Source organism: Alligator sinensis, unplaced genomic scaffold, assembly GCF_000455745.1.
Source record: "Alligator sinensis unplaced genomic scaffold, ASM45574v1 scaffold442_1, whole genome shotgun sequence".
Taxonomy (NCBI): Eukaryota; Metazoa; Chordata; order Crocodylia; family Alligatoridae; genus Alligator; species Alligator sinensis.
Window position 1 is genome coordinate 4226642 of NW_005841829.1, and position 22608 is coordinate 4249249.

A 22608-nucleotide genomic window follows, 5' to 3' on the forward strand; every position below is an offset into this window, starting at 1 on the left:
AAGAGGGCGCCCCTGAGGGTCACTTTTCACTGCCTTTTATCTGTCCTTTGGCAGACTTTGGTGACTCCCCAGTTTTCACGTTTGCCCAATCCAGGGGTCATTGACCTTCCTGGGACTTCCCCCCCTCGGTGGCTACTGGATGACATCTGTCAGCCCCAGGGGTCGTCCGCACGTACATGCAGGTTTGGGAGTCCGTTGATGAATTTTGAATAGGGCTCTGGGAGTGGTCGATGTGGAGATATTCAGCCCAAAAGTTGGTCCCTGGCGTTGATTAACTCAGGCCAGGGCTTCTAGCCCTTGATCAGTGACGTTTAGAGATTTCCCGGTTGTTACATTGTCTTCTATTGAGTTCTTCCGTTGGCTGATCTGCAGCTTCCAGGTGTTAATTGCTGCCTGCTTCCATGTTACACATTCAGTCACTGATTCACTCACTCTTTCAGGGGCCTGCCTGATACAGAGAAGGGCAGTTTGATTCCTGCCCTTGTTAACATTGTTACAATGTATAACTTACTTATGAAACTAAACACATTTAGTTGAAAGTTGAAAGGTGAGGAGTATAAAATATAAGCTACAAATGCCATGGCACACAAATAGATAAAAATACCAAACTACAAGGGGAGATACAAAATGCACACATACAAATTTTAAAACACAATTCCTTATCTTAAAGTGAAAGAGAGAGGAAGGAAGAAAAGGTAGAAAAAGAGAAACATATCCAAAGAGGGGAGAGCAAATGCAGGCAAGAGGAAAAGGGGGCTTTCTGCTACATTATTAAGGTGTCCTCTCTGTATTTTTCAGAGACAAATGAAGAGCTTCATACTAGTTCATTACCAGATACAATAATCATGTGGTTGGGAGGGACCTCAAGAATCATCTAGTCCAAACTCTTGTATTCAAATCAGAATATTTGGATCCTATAACTTCCTTTTCCTTTTGAAACAAAGTTTACAGATGTTTTTAGAAAGTAAGTTTACACCTTAGCGGCAATGTGTCCTGGCTGGGATATCTTGCTGAGGAGATGCTTCTTCAGTCCGATGAAGGGTTTTTAAACCTGAAAGCGTGCTAAGAAAATTGTTTCCAACTATATAAGTTGGTGTAATAAAAGATATCAGATTCACCCAAAGGACCTTGTTTGCTGAGGAGAAGCACTCAGGACCATCTTAGCCTAGATGCTATATAGACATACTCAAAAACTGCACCAGCACGGATAGCAGCTGCTTGTAGCTATATATAAAAGCACTCCTTTCTCCAAACAATTTTATGGTACTGGGAGGTGAAAGATCTCTGAAGCAGATTCCTCAGAGTCATATTCTAACTACTAGATACCCAGGACACATAGATATCTAGCAGACAAAATTGTTTTTTTCATTAATGTGTTTTCAGTTTTGAATGACAATATAAGTTCAAATGGCCAGTAACTGTCTTCTCCAAACAAATGTAAATCAGTATAAATATCTGAGTTTGAAGGTAAATTTTACCAGGGATTTATTGGCCTGGTCTAGATCTATATCACCACTTACCCAAAAAGGCTGACAGAATTGCCCAGTAGTAAATTAAGGACAGAAGCCCTTGGTTGCTCATGAAACTTTTCTTGTTATTTTTCTAGGCAAAGCACCTTAATCTTTAACCTATTATTCTTGTGGCCAGTGCTGTTCAAGAGCTGATCGTCAGCTTTCCGATTAGTTGCGAGTTTATTTTTATAACTCTTTATATTATTAAAACAGAATCAATTGTTATTCAGGTTTTGACATCAAATACATTTTAAACTTTCATGATTTAAAAAAAAAAAAATTCTGTAGCCCCTTTCACATCTCCCTTTCATGAATATTCAAATTTCATAAATCTAGGCAACAGTTTCCCCCCAGAGCATGCAGTTTCAGAAATTCATTTGTACAGGACATATGCTGAAATCCCGAAAGCAATAAACAGGTCAAATATCTTGACTCCTGTGGTGTTCCCAGAAAACATGTTGGAATATCTCATTTAAATTGCATTCCATTCTTTTCCATCAGATAGATGATGTGCAAAACTGATGGAAAAATAATGAAGCATGCTGCTTTGCCTTGTAACAGTTTTTCTTACAGGAAATTGTAATTAAATGATGTTTCTGAAAATGTCAGACACTGAAAAACCTTTAATAAAAGCATCTACCGAGGGACACTGATCAAAAAGCAACACACCCCTCATATCCCCCATTTTTATTTGCAATCTGCGTCTCAGTCCAAAAGCAGTAGAATTTTCCCATTTATATTTAGAAAATATTCTAGTGAAAACTGGCTTTCATGTCCCTGCAGTATTTTCCACTTAATGTTAATGCACTGTAGTGGCCTGCTAAATTCTGAAGGTGAAAAAATAAAAGTGAAAGTGACCAACATCTTTTTCATCATTCACTCAGTGGAAAAGATGAGGCATATACATAGTCTAAATGTTCACAAGTACATCATTTTACTTTTTTTTTTAGTTTTAGTAATCTCATTGTTAGCAATCCAACTCCAGGGTGTCATAGATAGAGTCCATGGGCCAGATCTGGTCCATGAAGCTGTATCATCCAGTTCTAGGTGCTGCCTGTGGGTCTTAGAGGGACATACAGGCAGCGTACGGGGCGTGACAGATGGCTCTGTGTTCTGCATATGGTGTATACTCCCACTTGCATATAGAAGCAGTGGAGTGGCTATAGTATGCAGCACAGCTCTGGAGCACTGGAGTGACTTCCTGCTGATTTGGAGTCATACTGCATATCATGGCTGCTTTGGGGCTGTGCACCCCACAGTGGTGGCAACTCTGAGGCTGTGTAGCCCAGAGGCTGCACACACACTACCTGATCCAGGACATGTGGCATCCAGAATGCAGGCTGGTCCATGGGCCAGATGAGCTTGACATCCCTGATCTAACTAAATAGATGCCTTTTAACAGAAAGGTTAATATACTATATATGCAAGGAGGTGCTAAGCCTCCAGGGACTGAAGCCCAGCTGCAGGTAGTTAGCAGCTAATAGTCTGCCTAGTCTAGAGGCAGGGAGCCAGCTGCAAGTGATGACTAGTGAATAGGGATGGAGCTACAAAGAAGGTTAAACAAATCCTGGAGCAAAGTACAAGAGAAGAGAAAAACAAAGAGCCTGGATTACCCTTAAGTCTGGAGAAAGATCATAGGCTTTAGGTTTATTTGTATACTTGCTTTTGGTTTGCATTTGTGTCAAAGGCTGGGTATTTTGAGTGACCAACTACAACTCCTTCTGCAGAAACAGATGACCTCCCTGGTACTTAGGATCCAATCCATGTGGAATGGTGAGATTTGTGCTGGTTTTGTTCTGCCAGTAACTTGTATGAATGTGTAACAGATAGTTTTGCGAGTTGGTTTTGTGGCATTTAACAGTTTAGCTGCTAGTTCCAGAAATCTTTCCCCAACACCATTAGCCAGCTTCTTTCTACTATCTGCTCTGGGGCAGGATGATGTTTTCTTTTGGTTTTGGTCATTAGAGAACTATTTGAAAAGAAATTAATGCATCTAACAGTATTATTTAAAAATGTAGCAAATTCTTGAAGCAAAGCATCATGAAGGCAATTGAAATTATTCTGCATACAACTGGAACACTCCTTTGGATTTCTTTCAGTCTCCAAAACAAAATTCTATTCAAAATCTTTGCCTGGCAACTGTATTCATCTGGCCAGCTGGGGCTGAGGCTTGAGTTTTCAATGCTCAGAATATGAATCTGAATCCTGCAGCTGACTCCATTTTTAATGTGGAAGGAGCTTGATTATGCTCTGAATACGTTCCTAACAATCTGTACGTGGAATCTTATTCAAAATTAAGATGCATTTTGAACAGGGAATTAATTATGGGCTAAAAGCAGGAGAACCCCCCCCCAACTATTTAGCTGCTTATATGATTTGGCAAGCCTCTCATTCCTTGGGATGAAGTTGTCTTCGGTGTCCTATAACTGTGTTTTAGCCTTTTATGTGAGCTTGCAGACCACAGAATATCCCTGCGGGGTGTATGGGCTGCGCACTAGTCAAAAGTGTCTCTTCCACCTTGCACTTCATTTACCCACATGTATAGCTCCAGTGATGCCAACTCCAAGCATTCAGAGATCATTCGTTTCTCAGAATTAAGGAACTGACTTAAAATCATGTCTCTAACAATATCTTTGTTTTACTTTTCAAATTTGTTTGCTGGCTTCTGAGCCTTTGGATTTACTCAGGTCTTGTTATCCAGTTTTTCTCCACAGCTATTAAAGCTTTAAAAAAGGCTCCCAGCTTCAGGAACTGAGACTTGAAGAGAAGCATGATGGAAAATGAGATTAATAATAAATCATGACTGTAATATTATGTCAAAGGTGTTTTCCTGTGGCAAAGTCAATTGAGACATTTTTAATGAAATTGATAGTGACATCATTAAAACGGTAGGCACTTGATGATACAGCAAAAAATCTCTATGCTTTAAAAAGGGGGAAAAGTAAAGGTTACTTAATTTTCAGGGACCCATTAAAAATGTAAAAGCAAACCTCCTGCAGGCTTGTTCATCATTTGAAGAAATATAAGGCAAGAGGGCAATCTGCTTTATTCACTCTGCTGTGCAATTTAATCTTGTTCATTTAGCATTTTGGGAAAATATTTAAACTGTTAGTAGGTTATCTGCGACTGTTTGAAGATGTTTTTTCCTTGAAGATACTCTTCCCCTTGCTCAGCTAGTAATGGGGAATTATGATCTAAAACAATCTCTTGTCCCCAGTAGAACGGGGTGTAGGTAAGAGTCACAAGCCATAAAATGAAAGTACTCAATAGGGTAAGCCTAAGTCAGATTTCTCATTTAAGTGAGGACTCATGTAATGCAGAGGAAGTGGATCATCTTGTGGAAAAACAGATGTGCCACATCACAACTCTTTCTTGACAAAGTAATCAAGGCTATGCACTCTCAGGACAGCATAAGGGAAGAGGCAGGGCTTCTCCCAGAGAGGAATGATCAGCAATGCTGGTATGATGAAGTCTACACAATGTTTCATGCCTATTTAGTGAAGAGGCTTCTGCAACTCTTCATTTATAGAAGCAGCTTTCCTGTTGTGTACTATATTGTGTTCAACCAACTTACTATATGCACCTCTTTAGGCGCTTATAGTGGTCTCTAGGAGGCAGTAACACAGTCTCAACTTTTGTGTTATCTACAGTCATTGTTTCTAGTCCCTTTCCTCCAGTTCCATCGTGGAGCTTCCTCTGTACAGTGCTCCTGTACCTGTGTGGGGCTGCCAAGGACAGGTCTCCACTGTCTTTCCCCTTGCAGCTGCCAAAGTTTTTTCATTCAGCTCCAGAGCCCAGGAGCTGAGTCTTGCTGTCATCCACCCACCTACTGCCAATCCATTTTTAGCCACACCTTTTGTGCAACTTCAGAGCCTAGGAGCTTAGCACTGCCACTGCTGCTGCTTGGTCTTTCTTTCCTTCACTCCTGAATTTGGGGGTGGAGGGAGTGGGAGAGGAGGTGAATGGCAGCAATGCTCAACTTGTGGGATCTGGAGCTACAAAAAAGCTGTGGTTTCAGGCACAGCTTGTGCTGATGTGCCAGTGAGCTCAGAGCTTTCATGCAGCTCTGGAGCCCAGGAGCTGAGCTCTGCTGCCACGGATACTCATCCTTTTTTTTTTTTTTTCTCCTGCTGATGAATTCAGCCTGGGAGAAGGAAGGGAAAGTGAATGGTGTGCTCAGCTCTTGGGCTCTGGAGTTGCATGAAAGCTCTGAGCTCACCATCATGTCAATGCAGGTGAACACTGTTGATGCTCATAATCTCGAATCAGTGACAAAGGCAGGGGGCAAAAGGGGAGGAGCAGCAGGCTTGTTCACCTGTGTTGATATGCTGGTGAGGGGCTGTTCACACTGGCTTTGTGAACTGCATCTGGCCTGAAAGCCAGAGATTGCGTGCCACTTAACTAGAAATATCAACATAAAAAAAAAAAAAGTCTCAAACCAGAAATCTGGATAAGGGTGATCCTTTGTGAGCTGGACCCATGTCTGTCCTGCCTTGTATGGGAGAGACTGCTGGTGGTGGTGGTCAATGCCTCCCTCTGGGAGGGCAGGGTGCTTGAAATTCTTATGTCTGCAATTGTCTAGCCCTGACTCAAGAAATTATTGCTTGACTCCAACTCCCCAGCTAGTTATCACCCCGTCTTCAATCTTGCTTTTTTGAGGGAAGGTCACTGAATGAGTAGTTATCTGGCAGCTTCAGGTGTATCTAGATGCCATCAGTTTCCAGGACCTATGCCCATCAGGCTTTTGAACTTAATATAGGGCAGGGACTGTGCTTACGGCCTTGGCTGATGATTGTTGCTGGAGATCGACAGGGAAAATTGTGCCTGCTGATATTATTAAATTTTTCAGCAGCTCTTGATGCACAGAAACCAATTGACCATCCAGTTGACCATGAGGTACTGATAAAGCATTTACATGACCCAGTGGGTATTCATGGCACCACTCTAAATTGGTTATATTCTCTCCTAGCGGGGAAGTGTCAGATGGTAGTGCTGAGTGAATGCTCTTCATCCCCTTGTCACCTTTTCTGTGGGGTTCTCCAAGGCTCCATCTTCTTGTCCATCCCCCCGCTCAATGTGTGGATGAGGCCTCTGTGCAAGACTGTGAGAGATTTAAAGTGGGGTGCCATCAATATGCTGATGACACCCAGCTATATATATTTTCCTCCAACCAAGCCCCAGGGTACTTTCACTTCCCCAGTGCCCAGCTGCAGGGGATGGGATGCAGGTGAACCAATTGAAACTAAATCTAGGGAAGACAGAGACATTGGTGGGCAGACTGCTTGACATGGGGGAGGGGGAATTGGGTTTAGCCTCCCTTGTCACTCAAGTTTGCATTTTTGGGGTGCTCCTGGATTTTCTACACCTGAATTGCCAACTCCATCTGGTGAAAAGGTTGTGGCCCTTTCTTTCAGATTCAGATCTGGAGACTGATAATATCCACTCAGAATCTATGGTGTTTATGTCCAAAGCAAACTTCAAAGCATCTTCATGGATGTGTTTAATTCCTGTGATGTCTGACTGTGCAAGAAATTGCCATTCATGAAACATGGGGTTTGCCAAGTACCTGAGCATCACTGTTGCTATTGCCTGTCCAAAATAAATGTAAATTCTAACAGCCACATAATAAAGTCAGTCCTCATCAATGTTCTCCAACTTGCTTTCCTATAAAACACTAAGTTGTGTCATTTAAAAAAGAAGAAAGAAAAAAAGACCCAAACCAAACCATGCCCCCTACCTCCCATCCCCCCCAACTTTAACCAAGTAGGGTTTTCTCCTTCTGAAGGCAGAAAATCTATCTAACAAGCCCCAGGATTTAAAAATAGCTATTTCCCCTCAAGGGGCCTCTATTTCTTTCTGTGATAGTAATTTGCAGGGGAAAATATTAATTACTATGTAGGATGAGATCAATGTAGAGTGTAAATCAATGTAGCTCAAGCAACTTCAGCAGACTGTGCCTGTTATGTCAATTGATGTTTTGCCCTGTACTACTTGAAACGTGAATGCCATCTTAAAATGGTAATTTCCTAAATTCACCTGTACTTCTGCATTTTTAAAATGGTTTCATATTACAGCGTTCTTTGAAAGAGGAAAAAATATATACTTGTGGTCCAGAGCATCTCTCTGGACAATATTTAGTGCCATGTGTGTGTAGACTGTACTAAGGCTTTACTCCCACCCTTTTCCCAAATTAATTATGTTGCACTTCTAGTAAAATATCATAATCTTGGACCCACAAACAAGAAACTTGTGAACTCAACACTAGGGCTTTGTTTCCATTATGCTGGCCACCTTTGATTTGCAAAGGCTGCAAAGTACAAGAGAACTTCAGGAGGCAGAAAGACAATAGGCTTAGTAAGGAAAAAACACAGCAAAGTAATGCTAATTTGGAGAGAGAGAGAAAATGTAGACACTTGTGGAATATCAAATTACATGGTAATGAAGACAAAAGAACTAGAGGAAACATGGAAAATACTGGGCTTAGTAGTGACCTTTTGATTTAAATGATGATGATTATTAGTCACTTTAAGAGCTGGCAGTACTTGTAAGCCCCTTGCTATGCCTGCTCCTGTACAGGCAGGCTTGGTCACCTTAGGAATCTGTCAGCCAGCCCAAACAATAGTCCATTGCACACATGATAAGCCTTGACCTGATCAAAGCAAAATGTTCTGCCTTTCTCCAAGCAGCAGGAGAAGGTCTTTTAAGTTCTGGCCCTTACTAGAACCAAGTTCCTCTGAATTTCAGTCTGCCTCTTGACCATAATCTGCTCCTTCCCCCCAACTCCAGTTACCCATGATCTCCCCCTTTTGGGCTTTTCACTTCCAGCTAATTACCCACGAGCTGGACTCCTACCCCAGGGCGCTCTCCCCCACTTAAAGGGCCAGACTGCCTTGCTATAGTACTATATAAAAGGAGCAAATTGCATTTGCTGTGCACACACAAATTGGAGGGATGAGCCAAAACTATATAAAGATAATTGAGCCTCTTTCTCTAAAAAGTTTCTTGAATTCACTTGGGGTGAATCGATCCTTTAAATTTATGGAAGCTTTTTAAGGTCAGAGTAGAAAAGCTTTGCAAGAACAAGTCACAATGTTCAACAGCACAGGGTCTTGACAACCCTGTTTTGTGAGTAGGGCTGTGCATTCTGCTTGCAAATCTCATTACCTGGATGCTGTAATTTCCACCTGTCATGCTGGGCATCAATGTACAAATATATATGATGCATCCCAAAGGGTTATAGCAGACCTAATTTATATTCCTGACTTAGTTCCCAGTGTACTTTTTCTTGCTAATTGTAGCATCATAGAAGTTAGAGTTGAAAAAGACCATTGAGGTCATTCAGTCCATCTCTGCCAGTGCAATATTGTTTGCTACTTTGTACGCTGTGATAGACAAGGTAGACTTTCTTAGGTGGGTGCAGCTTGTGGCAAGGACAAGATCTTGAACCAGCTTCATAGCTTGTGTAAGTTCATATACCACTCATTTCTGATGCTTTGCTTTTAAAAGGGTTGCATCTTTTTACATTCAGGTTTAGCTAGAGCTTTGCCTGTATCTGATGTCTAAACTTCTATGTCCACTCAAGAGCAAACATAATGCTGTGATTTAGCATGATGTAAAACTTGCTTCTGGTTTGACCATTCAGAGAGAGGTTTCATATGAAATGCAGAACAAGAGAGAGGCATTGGCCCTCCTCTCCCTTGCCTGCTATAGATCAACCAACAGCACCCATCAGATTCCCAAAAGCAGCAGACTTATATTGCAAGAGTTTGACTCGCTACCACTGATTCTTTGATGCTAAACTCCCAGTGGTTTGCTCTTGTCATCTTCCATGACAGCTATGGCTAACAAGCCTCAGGACAGATTCCAGAGCCTAACCAACCTGGTTTTGCAACAAGAAGCCAGTCCTGCCCCAATGGCAGGAACATGTCTTTCCCTGATCGAACAGATGGCCACATGTACCCATGTGATGTCAGACAACGACTTTGGTGCATGCATGATGGATTAATGGTCTCCTTACTAGATCTGACATTCCTAAAATGGCAGAGATGTACTGTGGATGTGGTGGGCCAGTAGGGGGTGCTCCTGCACTAAGCCACTTACCTCACCGTGCCCAACCACCTTCCAGGCTCTGAGTGCCTCCCTGGGGGTGCCTCATATGTAGCCACCCCCCTTCCTGGAGCACACCCGCTAGACTGGGGGTAGTGCCACCACCACCCAGGGTCTGGATTGATCCTGGCTCTGTGTCCCCTGGGAAACACTGGCCTGGTAGCCCTTGAGGGTATTCAACCCACTTCAAGAACTTGGGGTGCTTCCCTCAGTCTGAAGCACAAATAATGGTCTCCATTAGTCAGCTGAACTGAGGGGACCTCAAGACATAATCTAGACCCACTCTCAATACGCAAGCTAGGTACAGAAGATAAATTTCTTGGTTACAAAGAGTAGGTTTACAATAGGGTACAGAGTAGAGCAATATCAGAGAAATCCCATAGAGCAAACAGGGTGGCTGGGTAGCCTTTGATCACGCATTTGAGTTACTGCAAGCTATATATCTAGTTAGATCTCAGGTAGCTTAGTCACGAGTATCATCCAGAGGCAGGTGCAGATTCCCTCTGGAGTCAAGCAGTTCATTGATCATGGGTTTGAAAAGAGAGAGCAAGTTTCAGATGGTCCAGCTCTTTTCTCTCTGAGTTTTCATCATGGCTACTGCCCTTCTTCCTGGGCAGTCCTTAACTTATATAGACATTATGACCTCACTTACCTGGTCCAATGGAAACTAGCACCTGTTGGCTGCCAGCCAACCAATTTGAAATACATCACTGGTTGCCGGGTAGACTGGCAGGGGCTCTAGCTCCCTCCCAGTCAGGTTGGCATTACTTAGAACAATAGGGAGCTTAAGCCCCTCACCCAGGTATGTGATGCCAGTCATGTAGGCAGAGGGAGCAGGTTTCCCCCCTCCCTCAGGAATGTATCCAACTCAGGTTACCTAAAGAGATGGGATGTCTGCCTTCTGCAGGGCCCATGTTAACCAAATTGTCACAGAGCAGAGTTTTTGGGGAGAGACAGGTGGCATTCTGCCACAGTGGATACTTGCAGAGTTGCTTGTACACAGTGCCAGGAACCTGGCACTAATGCATCAGGCCAAGGAACTAGTTGTTATGGCACTTCAGAAAACCCCTTTTCTGCTTAGGCTTCAATTTCTTAATTTTCTGGCTTGACACCAATGATCGTTTAGGGGATAAATCTGATGTTGTGTTTGGTAAAGTGGTATTCCACTTGCTAGTCTCCTGAGACCCAAGGGTCTCACCTCTGAATGGACAGGTTACTGCTTTGGAGTCATCCACAGTGGAATGTGCATATGGATAATTATTTAAAGGAGAACAAAGTTAACACCTTGTAGGAACAGGAGTTATCCCAGATGAGCATATGCATTCTTTGCTCTGCTACCCTCCATCCCTCCTTCTCAGTCCTTCATGCCTGGAGTTCCATGATTGAGAATAACTTAGGTTCCATAGATGCGTTCTACAATTGTACTGGAGAGAAGAATGAGGAGCAACAGGATACTGTGCTGATACTATTGTCCAAAACAAAGGCTATGGGAAGAAATTACACAAAAACCAATATAAGTGATGGGAAACTGGTTGGAATCTGTAACACAGCAAAAGTTCTGTGCACATAAACTGCTCTCAAAATGGCCAAAACTAGTTTAAGATAAACTCACAGATGGATGTAGTATCAGACTTAACTGATTTAGATTAAATTGGTTTACTGAACTTGTGTCCCAAATCCCCTCCAGATTCAAGTTCACTCTTGGTTCCCTACCATACTAGGGTGCTTTGGAGGGTGGGCGGGCTGCTCTGATTCTCCAGCAGAGCAGGCATGCTCTAGTAACCCCTGGCTTCCGGGCTACTGCAGGCATGTGACTGCATTTCTGGAATCAAAAGTGAATGTCTGTTCACTTGCTTATCAGTTCAATCTATGTAGTTTAGGCTAATCTGCAAATATTAAATCCATTTGGCCTTAGGCTTTTTCACCGACTATACTTAGCCAAAGTTTCTCAAAGAACTCTACTTTCTGGGAACCATCTTCTTTGTGATTTTTTTTTTTTTTTTTTTTTTCCTCTCCTCTTTTCCCTGTCCAACCCATCCCACCTCCAGCCCCATTTTGGGATTTCGCAAAAAACTATTTTTCTTAGTTTAAAACAGTAGTAATTTACATGACTGCTGCATCGCTGTGGTACGTTGAATTTCCTAAGGCACTTGGAAGTAGTAGGTATGGCAGGACCTTGCTCAGTTCCTGCTGTCTCCTCCTCCAGTCTTCAGATTATAGCCTGCTAACAGTGTTGACTAGTGGCAACCTGTTCTGCATAGATTTCTGCAGCTTCTTCTAGTACATCTGCTTCCCTGCTTGATCCCCATCTCTGTATTAGACTCTTTAGCTTCCAATGCTATGAGCTCCTCTTGTCCAGCTTTCTGCTTTGCTCTAATCTGCTCTATGTGCTGTTTTGTTTTTTTTTTTAAATCAGAGCTGCTCTCCTGGCTCAGAACTTTCTGAAAATTTTCTATTGCCAAGAGAGAGAACTGGGTTTGCTTTTTCTCTCCACATTGGCAACTAGGGTGGGAAGGAGTATACCAGTGAGTTTGATGCATTGCACATTGTCTCTGAAGGAAAATTTAAGATAAACGCTATGGACCATGTTTATTTGCATGGATGCAAGAGGCCTAGTTTTGCCAACTTCATGCCTACAAGGGTAGCTGCAGTAAGGGTGTAAGAAGGGCAGTTGCAGGTAGACAGCTCTTCAAGTATTCCAGGTTTCTACTGGAATCTGTTAATGGAAACTTCATGGAATTGGCACTTTTATTGCCTATTTTGGTTCTGCCTCGTTCTGGGCCATGCCCCCACTTCTGAGACAGAGCAGTGGCTATAGGCAACTTATCCCACTGAACCTCTGCTACGGAGGGACTTAATTACTTGTTGTTCATGGCCAGGGTTCTACTAGGAGAACCCAGAGTATAAAACTGGTCCTATATCTTTGTAATTATGGCTCTTGCTTAAAAAGTCCTACTTTTATGGCAATGAGGGGAAGCAAATTAAAAAAAAAAAAAAATTCTAGCCCCAAATTGTTGTTGTTGCCAAGTTACATTTAACTTGACCATCAAACTCAATTATTTTTCTAAGCCTGGATCCAGTGACTTAAGTGCAAAATGAGTTTCTCCATCCTAACTTCCTGATATAGTTTTATGGACAGGGAAAGGGAGCAAATAGAGGAAAACTGAAAATCTCTGATCCTATGAAGCTAGGCTTTTCTTGTAAAAGCTGGTTGTGTTCTAGGAGACAAGGAAGGGGAGCAGGGATAGGCTTATGGCTTGTTGGGGGTGGGTGGGGGGGGAGCAGGATTTTAGAGTTGTCTCTTCTGGGAAAGGTTTTGTAAAAATGTTCAGGAGCAAACATTTAGTAGCAAGGCATAGGACGATCTATCAGGTCTCCTCAACGATCCCAAATTCACATGGAATGCTCCATTTTATACGGGTTGGCTTACAGGAAAGAGACTTTCGGAGCCAGAGGTTATCCCAGCATGGATTCTTCCAACGCTGAAACAACTCTGTTTCAGATCTCATAACTATTCCCCATTGATCCCACTGAGAATGCATATCGCCAGCTAGCCAAGCATATATCAGAAGGCAGCAGTTCATTGAGAGAAGAAGAGATTGCAAGTGAAATATAACATCAGCCAGTGATAAAAGCTACAAGCTTTGACATGAATTGGATTTGCAAAGTCAGAAGATGTTCACCAGCACTATGACCTGTTAATATTGAGGAGAATCAGTTTAATTATAATGAAATATTTTTTGCTGTTTGAGTTTAACCCAGGCACCAGTGAGTCTGCTGGAAAAATATGGAACTAGATCCTGATTCCACATACCCTGAAGATCTACAATATTGATTTTGTCCTCCATAAAGAATGGGGGCATGTGCAAAATTCACACTTAGGTCAAAATGTGAAACCACTTTAGTATTCTGAGGGGACAAGGAGTTCAGCATTCACATCCCTCTGTTTTGAGACCCTACATTACCTGAATGATGACAATGTTTTCTTAAGCTGTAATAGAAACATACCTTCACTCCAGGAAGGCATTTGTATGATGAGCCCTAAAAGATCTGACATCAATTCTTTATCTTTGGTTATTAAAATTTATAGCAGAGAAGCCAGCAAGAGGCACAAACATCAACCAATAATATCTATTTGAATTAACTAAGAGCAGTCTGAAATCTAAACTTACATCCAAAAGCAATTTATTCAAGTTGTTGCTCTCTATACTGTATTTACTCAATTATAAGATGAGCCCCCTCGCCCCATTTAACATGGGGGGGGGGGAGGGGAAGCCCCTTCTCTTAGAATAAAGTACAAGGATAATGGGTAGAGGAAAGGTGTGTGTGTGTGTGTGTGTGCAGGCAATAGCTGGAGCCACAACCTCAGCTGCTGCCTCTCTACCACCCTTAAGTGTTTCAGCATCTGGCCCCCTGTACCCTCTTTCCCCCTCCCCCTATCTTCCTTCCCCATGAAGCTTCTGCTACCCCACCTGGTCCTCTCCCTGCCCCTCCTTTTATTCTTCCTTCATACCAGCAGGCTCCATGCATGCTGCAGCCTGGGCCACTGAGCATGCTGCCATTCTGGCCCATCGCAGCTGGCCACGTGCAACCCACATGGCTGCTATGGGAGCTGGGCTGAGGTTGTGCTCCATGCTGCAGGCTAGAAGGGGGACAGAGTCTGCTGGTATGGAGGAAGGGGGCAGGGGTTAGTGGGGAGCAGAGGCTGGAGGAAGGGGCAGCAGAGGGAGCAAAGATGGAGGGGCAAGACAGGGGAAGATGGGTTGGGGGAGGATTCAGGCAGGGAGTAGAGGGTAGTGGGAGGACAGAAAAGAAGGAGGAAAGCTGCTTGACCTCCCCACAGCACCTTCCCCTCCCATGACCTACCCCCCTGTACTTTGGGGGTGAGAAATGAATTAAAGAAAACCCTCCAATAATTACATCCTATATACAGGACATCATAACAAATTTATAAATTTACCATATATAGAATTCAATTATTGGGAGTTGTCTTAAATTTTGAATCATCGTAGATTTGAGTAAATATGGTAGTTGACTGATCTAAGCAGTCTTCAACAGTCTTTTCATGATGGCTGTCTTACCCTTAGAATGAGCTCCCTCTGTCCCCCCCCCTCCTTGTGAAACAGGAACAGGCTGGGATCAAGGAGGGGCCATTGCTAAGAGAAATGGTTATAGTGGGGAGCTGCCTTGGAGAGCTGTGGGGAAGTGCAGCTCCCCACTGTAACTGAGAACACTTTGCAGGAAGTGTTCTGTGTTACAATGTTCCCCCAGGCCAAACAAGTTCACTGTTGGTTCCAGGGGGAAGGGGAATCTAGCTGCTGGCTGCAAGCGTGCAGCTGGTTTTCCCCCAGCAATAGCTCCTTCTGTCTCCCAACCTGTTCCTGTTTCAGAATGGGAGGGTGGGAAAAGGAGCAGAGGGAGCTCATTCTAAAGGTTCCCCCAGCCAGTGCTGGAGGGTGGGGTGGGTGAATCTCCAGGGTGATCTAATATACTTGGCCCACCCTCCAGGTGGGGTTGAAAAATCCCCAGACTGGACTCCCTCTACTCCCTTCCCCCCCAATTCTGAAAACAGCTTTAGAGACTGCCAGACAGTGCAGACACAAGTTACAGAAAACACTACATTTTGAAATGTATTCATCCGACCCCTCATGCAATGAGCAGTGTTCCCTCTAAGCTGCGTGGTGTGCACACGCTGCCAGGTGTACTCGTGTGGATGCACATGTCGTGCAGTATAGCGGGAACACTGATAATGAGGGGTCAGATTTTCACCCAGTCGGCCATTTTAAAATGTCTGCAGCCATGCACTTGTGTCTGGTCATGACTATAAACTGTTTTCTGTGGCCAGAGTGGGTGAAAATTGTCTGTTCTATCTGCACCTGTAAGGGAGACTTCCAGCTGCCTGAATGCATCCTTATTAAGTGACTGGCTGGTATCTTCTCTTTTCTTTGGGGTGATATCATACAATTCAGCCACTTCCTGACTGGGTTACTGGGTTACAAAACATGTTACCCAGCAGGCCTATAAGGCTTGGAACAGAGGCAGCTTGTTTAAAACAAAAAAAGGGGATGCCAGCTTTGGTTAATGAGCTCAGTTTCACTGCTGTGTGGGGTAAGAGAAGACACATGAGAAGTTAGCAATGAGTGGCTCACACAGATTAGCTTTCCTTGTTTGCCTCACTGCAACTTTTTTCATTTGTCCTTATCTTGGCAGCAATTTTACTAGCAGTACCCAGTGTTTAGAGAAATGGATTTTAAATAACAGAGACCCACACATGTGCTGTTTTACCTACACAAAGCATCCCCTGAAAAATTATGCATACATTTAGCCTTGGTACCTTCTTTTTTCCCAAGGCATTAGGCTTGATTGCTTGCACATCTTAGCCTCTATGTCAGTCATGGCAGTGATTTGACAGGCTTCCCTCCCTGCCCCCTTCTCTTTATTCCACATGTTTTAGCAGATCAGAATCCTTTAATGTCTGGATTCTCTGCTTTGGTAAGTAGCCGTGTAACCCTTGTCTGGAAGAGAAGTCTCTTTTTGGGGCTATACACCTGCTTTCTAAATGTTTTTTTCTGGGTCACTATTTTACTTTTCCTTTTAAATCAAAAGGGATGGTTATAAATCTAATCTGATAGCAGGTAATCCATCAAAAACAATACACAGAGGAATAAACAGTTTTCATTTTAAATGATATAGATGTTTCCCAGTTTTCTATTAGTGGACGCGGAATTGGCATAGGGTACCATTTATTTCCCATCTATGTTTGAGACAGAATTTTGTTCATTGTTACTTGTCACTGGGATGTAACCATCCTAAATTATGAGGCAGAAAAAGTACAGCTATTCTGAACTATATCAAACACTGGAACCTCTGCTGGTTTGAAGGAGAAAGGTTTGCTCAACTGAGGATTCCTGTGATAGAGTAAGTAAAAACAATTATTATGCTGTAAATAATGACATAAAGGCAACTTGGTATGAGAGGGGAGTGATGCAATTAGTACAACATTTAGATAGTCACCTGGTCCAGAGTCACAGGACCTTATCACTTGCAAGTGTGTTTGACCTATTTTGTTTGGTGAGAATCTCAACTTTCATTTAAAACAAAGTAAATGTTTATTTAGTTATGTTTGAAAGCTTTTCTTCCCAACCATGAAAGAGTGCCAAAAGGAAAAAAAAAAAAAAAAAAAAAAAAGACCTCAACAATTAGTATTCTTGTAAAAATTCTAATTAAAATCAGTTTGGGGAGATCTGACTCGTGATTTTGGAAGTTTGGGGCTGGAAATAGTTTGAATAGCATGATAGTTTGAGGCCCACAAAAAGATAGTTCATCCTTTTTCCCTCCCTCGGAAAGATTACAAGGTGCTGAAGTTCAGATGATGCAATGGTAAGTATTGATGCTTTTTTCTTGGTAGTGGATTTACAATAGTAAAAGGGGTGTGTGCGACTTACTAAATTACTTGACCTCGCGCTATATATATAATATAACATAACAATTGTCAAACCTGGTGTATTTGTCCTTTTACAAAAAAGCAATAGATATCATCCCTTCAATGAAAACAACAGTGACACTGGGCTTTGAAATGAACAGTTTTGAACAAGTAGATTAGCCAAGATGCATCTCCCTTCATTAGTTCAGCTGAGTTGCGTAGTCATTCTGCCATCTACAGTATGGATAATATTCCCTTAGCTCATGGGAGTAGTAAGAGAGTTAATTAGTTAATGTTTTTAGCATGCTTTCAAGCTGAAAATTCTTGGGTAAGTGCTAAGTAGTGTAGCTATTTCGTGAGGGATTTCTATTTTTCTTCTATAATAAATGAGACCACAGACCGTCTCCTGCAACTTTTATATGGCGTTATTCTACTGAAAACCAATTGGATTCATTTCCCTTCACAGAGATTACTACTACCCCAGGACCTATGCCTGCTCCTATTAAAGTCAATGGGTGCTTTGCCATTTCCTTCCATGAGAAAGGAATATGTCATACTCTGATTCATGTGTTCCCACGTAGCTACTACTGTAAGTTTGTGAGGAATGTTTCCTTACGGTACCTCTTTCATCCTGGCAGGCATGTAAAGAATAGATTTAACTGCAAATCACACACTCAATCAGCTGCCCCGCTTCCACATAAAAAGAGCACTGAATTAACATGACGTGATCCAGGGTTGCAAAGGGAATTCTTTCATTATGAGAATCCTGATGCAAGGGAGAACACAAGATGCATTTCCTAGACAACCACCAATGCTCCTGTGTAAATAAAGTAAAGCACAGAATTGGAAAAGCGTATTTATCAACAGAAGAAAAAAGTTTAAGAACAGATCTGAGTAGCAACTGAATTTTAAAATGCAAACCATATCAAACCTAATAAACCCTTCAGTGAAACCAGCTAAGGTTGCTGAGTGACAGCAACAGGGTTTTCCAAACTACAAATATGAGAAAATGCAGTTCAAAACGCATGCCTACTTACTTCATCTCTTCACACAGATTCACTCAGAGATGCTCATATGTACCATCCACTCACTAACTAACTCCTTCTTAGCCAGCCATCTATCAGGGGTCACATCCAGGCACTCTTTGCTCAGTTGTCTGATGCCAGTGTGGGATTAAACTATTCTTTCCTATTGGTGATTTTTGGATCTGGTATTATTTCCCCTTTGTAAATTTAACAGGTTACAACAAAAATGAGTATGTTTGAAATATTAGAACTGTAAATATTGTCAATATATTTTGAATAGATGTGTTATGCACTCTAGACTCTTTTTTGCAGTACTCTTAATTTTCATATGTTTAAAATGAAAAAAAATCTATATTTTGTCTGTGAACGCAAGTGAACTGCGAGTGTTCTGGCACTTGAGAGGGCATTGTTAGATTAAAACATCTGGATATACAACTCATAAATGTAGGTTGCATGTTGGTCTGATTTTGCAGTATAGTAAATTATTTATAGGAGGAAAGTTTTATCTTCTGGCTTTATAATAAAATAAATAAATCAAAATAAAGCTTTAAATCTTGTAAGCCTGGCCCTTCAACTTCTAAGTGGCTGGGAGCTATGTGGGCTACACCAGTAGGTGCCAAATGTCTCAGGTTCTACTCATTTTCTTTTCCCCTGCCCCCTCTCTGCCACTGCATGATGTATCACACACACGAGCGGCACCCCACCCTCTATCATATCATATATGCACAGTCTCGCTGCTTCATGTCACAATAGTGTGCCTAGCTCCTAAATTACCCTATCCCATTTCAGTAGGCAAAGATGGACTAGAGTTTAAGTGAAGGAAACCTTTTGGTGAAGGAAACCTTTGAAGGCAGAAATGTCAGGTCCACCAGGAGACAGGGGGCAGAGAAGAAGAGGGAAACTGTGGACTGAGGGAAGAGATGGATCCATAGAGGTAAGCAGAAGGTCTGATGGGCCAAGAGCTTTTGGATCTCTTAGGAGAATGTGAAGAAGAAGAAAAGGAGAGTTAAGAAATAGACCTCAGTGAGTTTATTGACTGAAACCAATGGAGAGTTGAACATTTGCAGGAAGATGGTTTTCATCTAAGCAAGGTGCAATGGAAAGGTCCTGAGATGGTAGCTACCAGACCCCATTTGAGGTAAAAAAATTATCTGTTATACTGAATGGACAGGGGACAGGTGGATGAGGAGAAGGCTGAACAGCTCTTGATCTCCAAAATGTATAGGCGAACTCTAATGAGGCCTATGGCATCTATGGGGGAAGAGGCAAAATGAAGGAAACAGCTATGCAGGGCCCTTGACTTAATTAAGGAAGGTTGAGGAGAGCAAAGAGACTGGGGCCAGAACCCCATGCAGTACATGCTAGAGCTGCATGAGCGGGTAAAGCTTGTTGGGGAAGTGGCCAAGGAAAGACTACAGGAGGCTCAGGGATGGCAGGATGCTGCCTACCAATGGGCCCAGTTCAGGTGGTTGGAAGTTAGAGACAGGCTCTTGGTTTAGACAGCTGGGAAGAAGAAAGCCTCACCAGATATAACATGCAAATACGTGAAAACTGTGGAGAGAAAGAAAAGCTTTGTTTGTAGCTCCATACCTAGAAACACTAGAATTAGGGCCCCAAAGAGAAGAAGCTGAGAAGGCAGTCAACATGGCCTTGAGGGAACAATAATCCCATACCCAAAGACCTAAGTCAAGTATACAGTTATCTGGTATGCATATATATATCAAGTACAATGTATACGTCTTTCTTTTCACAAGCACAATTACTGGTACACATGCAGTCAGCTTCAGTCAGATAAAAGTTAAAGTGCTAATGAGAGAAATCAATTCAACTTTTGTCAGAACACACAGGTACAAACCCAAAGTTTCTTAGCAAATGTTAGAGGTAGCAAATCCAATTTCAAGAAGCTTTCCTAGAACTTCAACTTAAAAATACAATTTTGGAACATAGTGCATGACATTGCACTGCTAATTAAGCAGCATTGTTTGAAAGGCCAACAAATCAATATCATGATAAAAATAATTCCCTTGGCGTACTGCTTTATGAATTGTAGTCTTTCAAAACTGAATACATGTTTTTTTTCATGGATTTCAATCTGTTATTATCATTTTGTAGTCTATCTGAGGCAATATATTATCTAAATAAGAGCTGTATATATTTCATTATCCAAGAGTAAAGCTTGCTGATGTTGAGTTCCATTACAGTGAGGCCCTGGATATAGTAAAATGGAATGGAAGTCCCATGTTTCTGTGTATTGTATAAACTGCATCTTAGCCCAAACTCTGCCTAAAGTGAAGAAAACTAATCTGCTGCAAGAGTGATCCACTTTTGAGGAGCTCCTATGGTTAACTTATCAGAAATATATTTCTGATATGTAACAGCTTTTTATTTGAATGCAGTAATTCTCAACCAGGTTGCCATGAGAGCCTTTTTATAGATGATGTGCAGTATTAGCACTGTGAGATGTGCAAAAACCTGCACATGGTTCAAGCTAAACAGAGATTTCCAATAGGAATCCATGGTCTCAAAGACATTCAAACTTGCTGTGGTCTTTCTGAACTCTTTGCAACAGAAAAAAAATGCCCTTTTATTCTGTAGTCAGGAAATAAGCCAAATCTGAGACCTGGTGTTTTTTGAGTGGTGCCTTGAATCTAAAACAAGAGCCACTGCTTGAATGTATTGCCCATAAATCATGACAACCTCAGGCCAATAGAAGCTACATGTGTTGTCTTTAATGATCTTGAAACTATTACTTCTGTAGATATTTCTCCTAACATTTCTTTTTTTTTCTGTACTTTCCCTCCCTGTCCTTGCTTCTAGTTGGGCAGTGACCTGGTCAGTAATTTCTGCCAGAGGGAGCAGGCTCTGAGCTGTGAGTGAGTAGTTGAAGTAACTAAACAAGACAGGTGTAAACCCAGACAAATGCCTGTATCCAGCACAATTAAAAAAAATAAGGGGCCTAATGCACCCACAGAACCCGCTGAAATTAATGGGAGCTGCATACACTGCTCCCCACTATCAAAAGGGATTTCCAACTCTGTGCGTTTCTGAAGAAGCTTTTGGAAGCACTCGGAGATTAGGTGCCCTGTGCTTTCACTGCCTTGGGGCCCGTGAAACAGGGGAATGAATACCTTCACTCACCCTTGATGCATGGGGAAACTGAGGCATGGAGACCAGCAGGAGCAGTAGCCACTTGCTGTGGGTGAGGTGAGGAGCCCAGGTGCCCAGCATCCCTGCTGCCTTTCCAGGGGAAAGGGTATGCCAGGGCAAAGTCCCCATATTTCCTGCTCAGAAGGTGCAGGCAAAGACTGTGATTTACTTGTGAAATTGGATGGCTGCCTCCTCAATTTGTATATCTCTAATGATATGGACAGACAGAAGAAATCAGTGCAGCTAACTTCAATAATGAGTGCTAAAGATGCTGGGGTCATATCAGTACCTTGGGACCATGAATGTTATGCCCAGAAAAATGCCTTTGGAAACTAAGATTTCGTCTAAAAGTTCATATAAATGGAAGACTATGTGCAGCTGTATTTGGCTACCTGTCACAGAGAAAGTATTGGGCTAGAAATTATTCCAGAGGAGTCCTTTGAACTTGAGGGCTTTGCCTCTAAAAATCATCCCTTTGGTCTGATTTAAGAACAACAAATCCCATCAAGAGGTTATGCTTGGGTTGCGTGAATATAGCCTATTTTGTTGTGCTGCTCAACTTGGAGCTTAGTTACACCTTTACACTGTGAGCCACACACATGTTGATTGGTGTTGATACTAGCTCAAGTTTGGAGCAACTGCTCTTCAGGCCAGCAGGGGCCTGGAGGACTAAAAGGTAAAAATCCCCCCCCCCAATTCAGGGTTTTCCTACTCCCCAGGGTTCCCCCAGGTCTCTCTGCCTCAGGGGCTCCCCTCTGCCCCTTAGGGTTCTCCCCTGCCACCCTAAGGCATTAATTTCTTGTAGCTGCCTGCACTGTCTGTTCCAGCCTTCCTGCCAAGACACTGCTGCTGGTGGGCGGCTGCTCTCATGGCCCAGAGAGCAGCAGCAATGGGACAGGCAGTGTGGGTAGCCACGGGTAAATTGGGGAGGAGGGTGGCAGGGCAGGGGCAGTGACCAGGGATGTGGGGTGTGGGGGAGGGTGGTAGACCTGATCTGGGCTAGTGAGGGAGTGGGGGCAGGTGGGGTTACCGCTAGAGTGGCTTAACCTTAGTATAACATGAGCTGGGTAGCACAGATTAGAGATTATCCTGCCCTGCAGCAGTGTAACTTTAAGCCACCTAAAAAGTGTTGAAAACTAGTTTCAGGTGTTAATATGTGGACCATCTAGATGTTAAGAGCTCCAGGAGCTGCCCAAAATGACTGTGAACAAGGCCCTTGTTGTGGTTCATTTGCCCCTTGTGTGAGGTCATTAAGAAGCATCCTTAATATAAATGAGAACATATCAGGAGGGCTTGGTCAAGGTGTTCAGTGATGGGAACTGGTACCTAGTAGATACAACCAGACTTGGGTTTATTACCACTTGGTATGTTCTAAAGCAGGGAGGCAAACATGGCC

General features: G+C 42.6%; 2 protein-coding genes across 2 annotated transcripts in view; both read left to right on the top strand.

Annotated features, from left to right (window-relative positions):
* Positions 1-22608, top strand: part of LOC102375012 (actin, aortic smooth muscle-like) — an 80512-nt gene that overhangs the window by 50716 nt on the left and 7188 nt on the right. The window lies entirely within an intron of this gene.
* Positions 2921-22608, top strand: part of SHANK2 (SH3 and multiple ankyrin repeat domains 2) — an 810144-nt gene continuing 790456 nt past the window's right edge. Inside the window, exon 1 of the mRNA XM_014517615.2 lies at positions 2921-3284. The gene's annotated coding sequence lies outside the window, so the exon portion shown is untranslated. The remainder of the gene's footprint in view (positions 3285-22608) is intronic.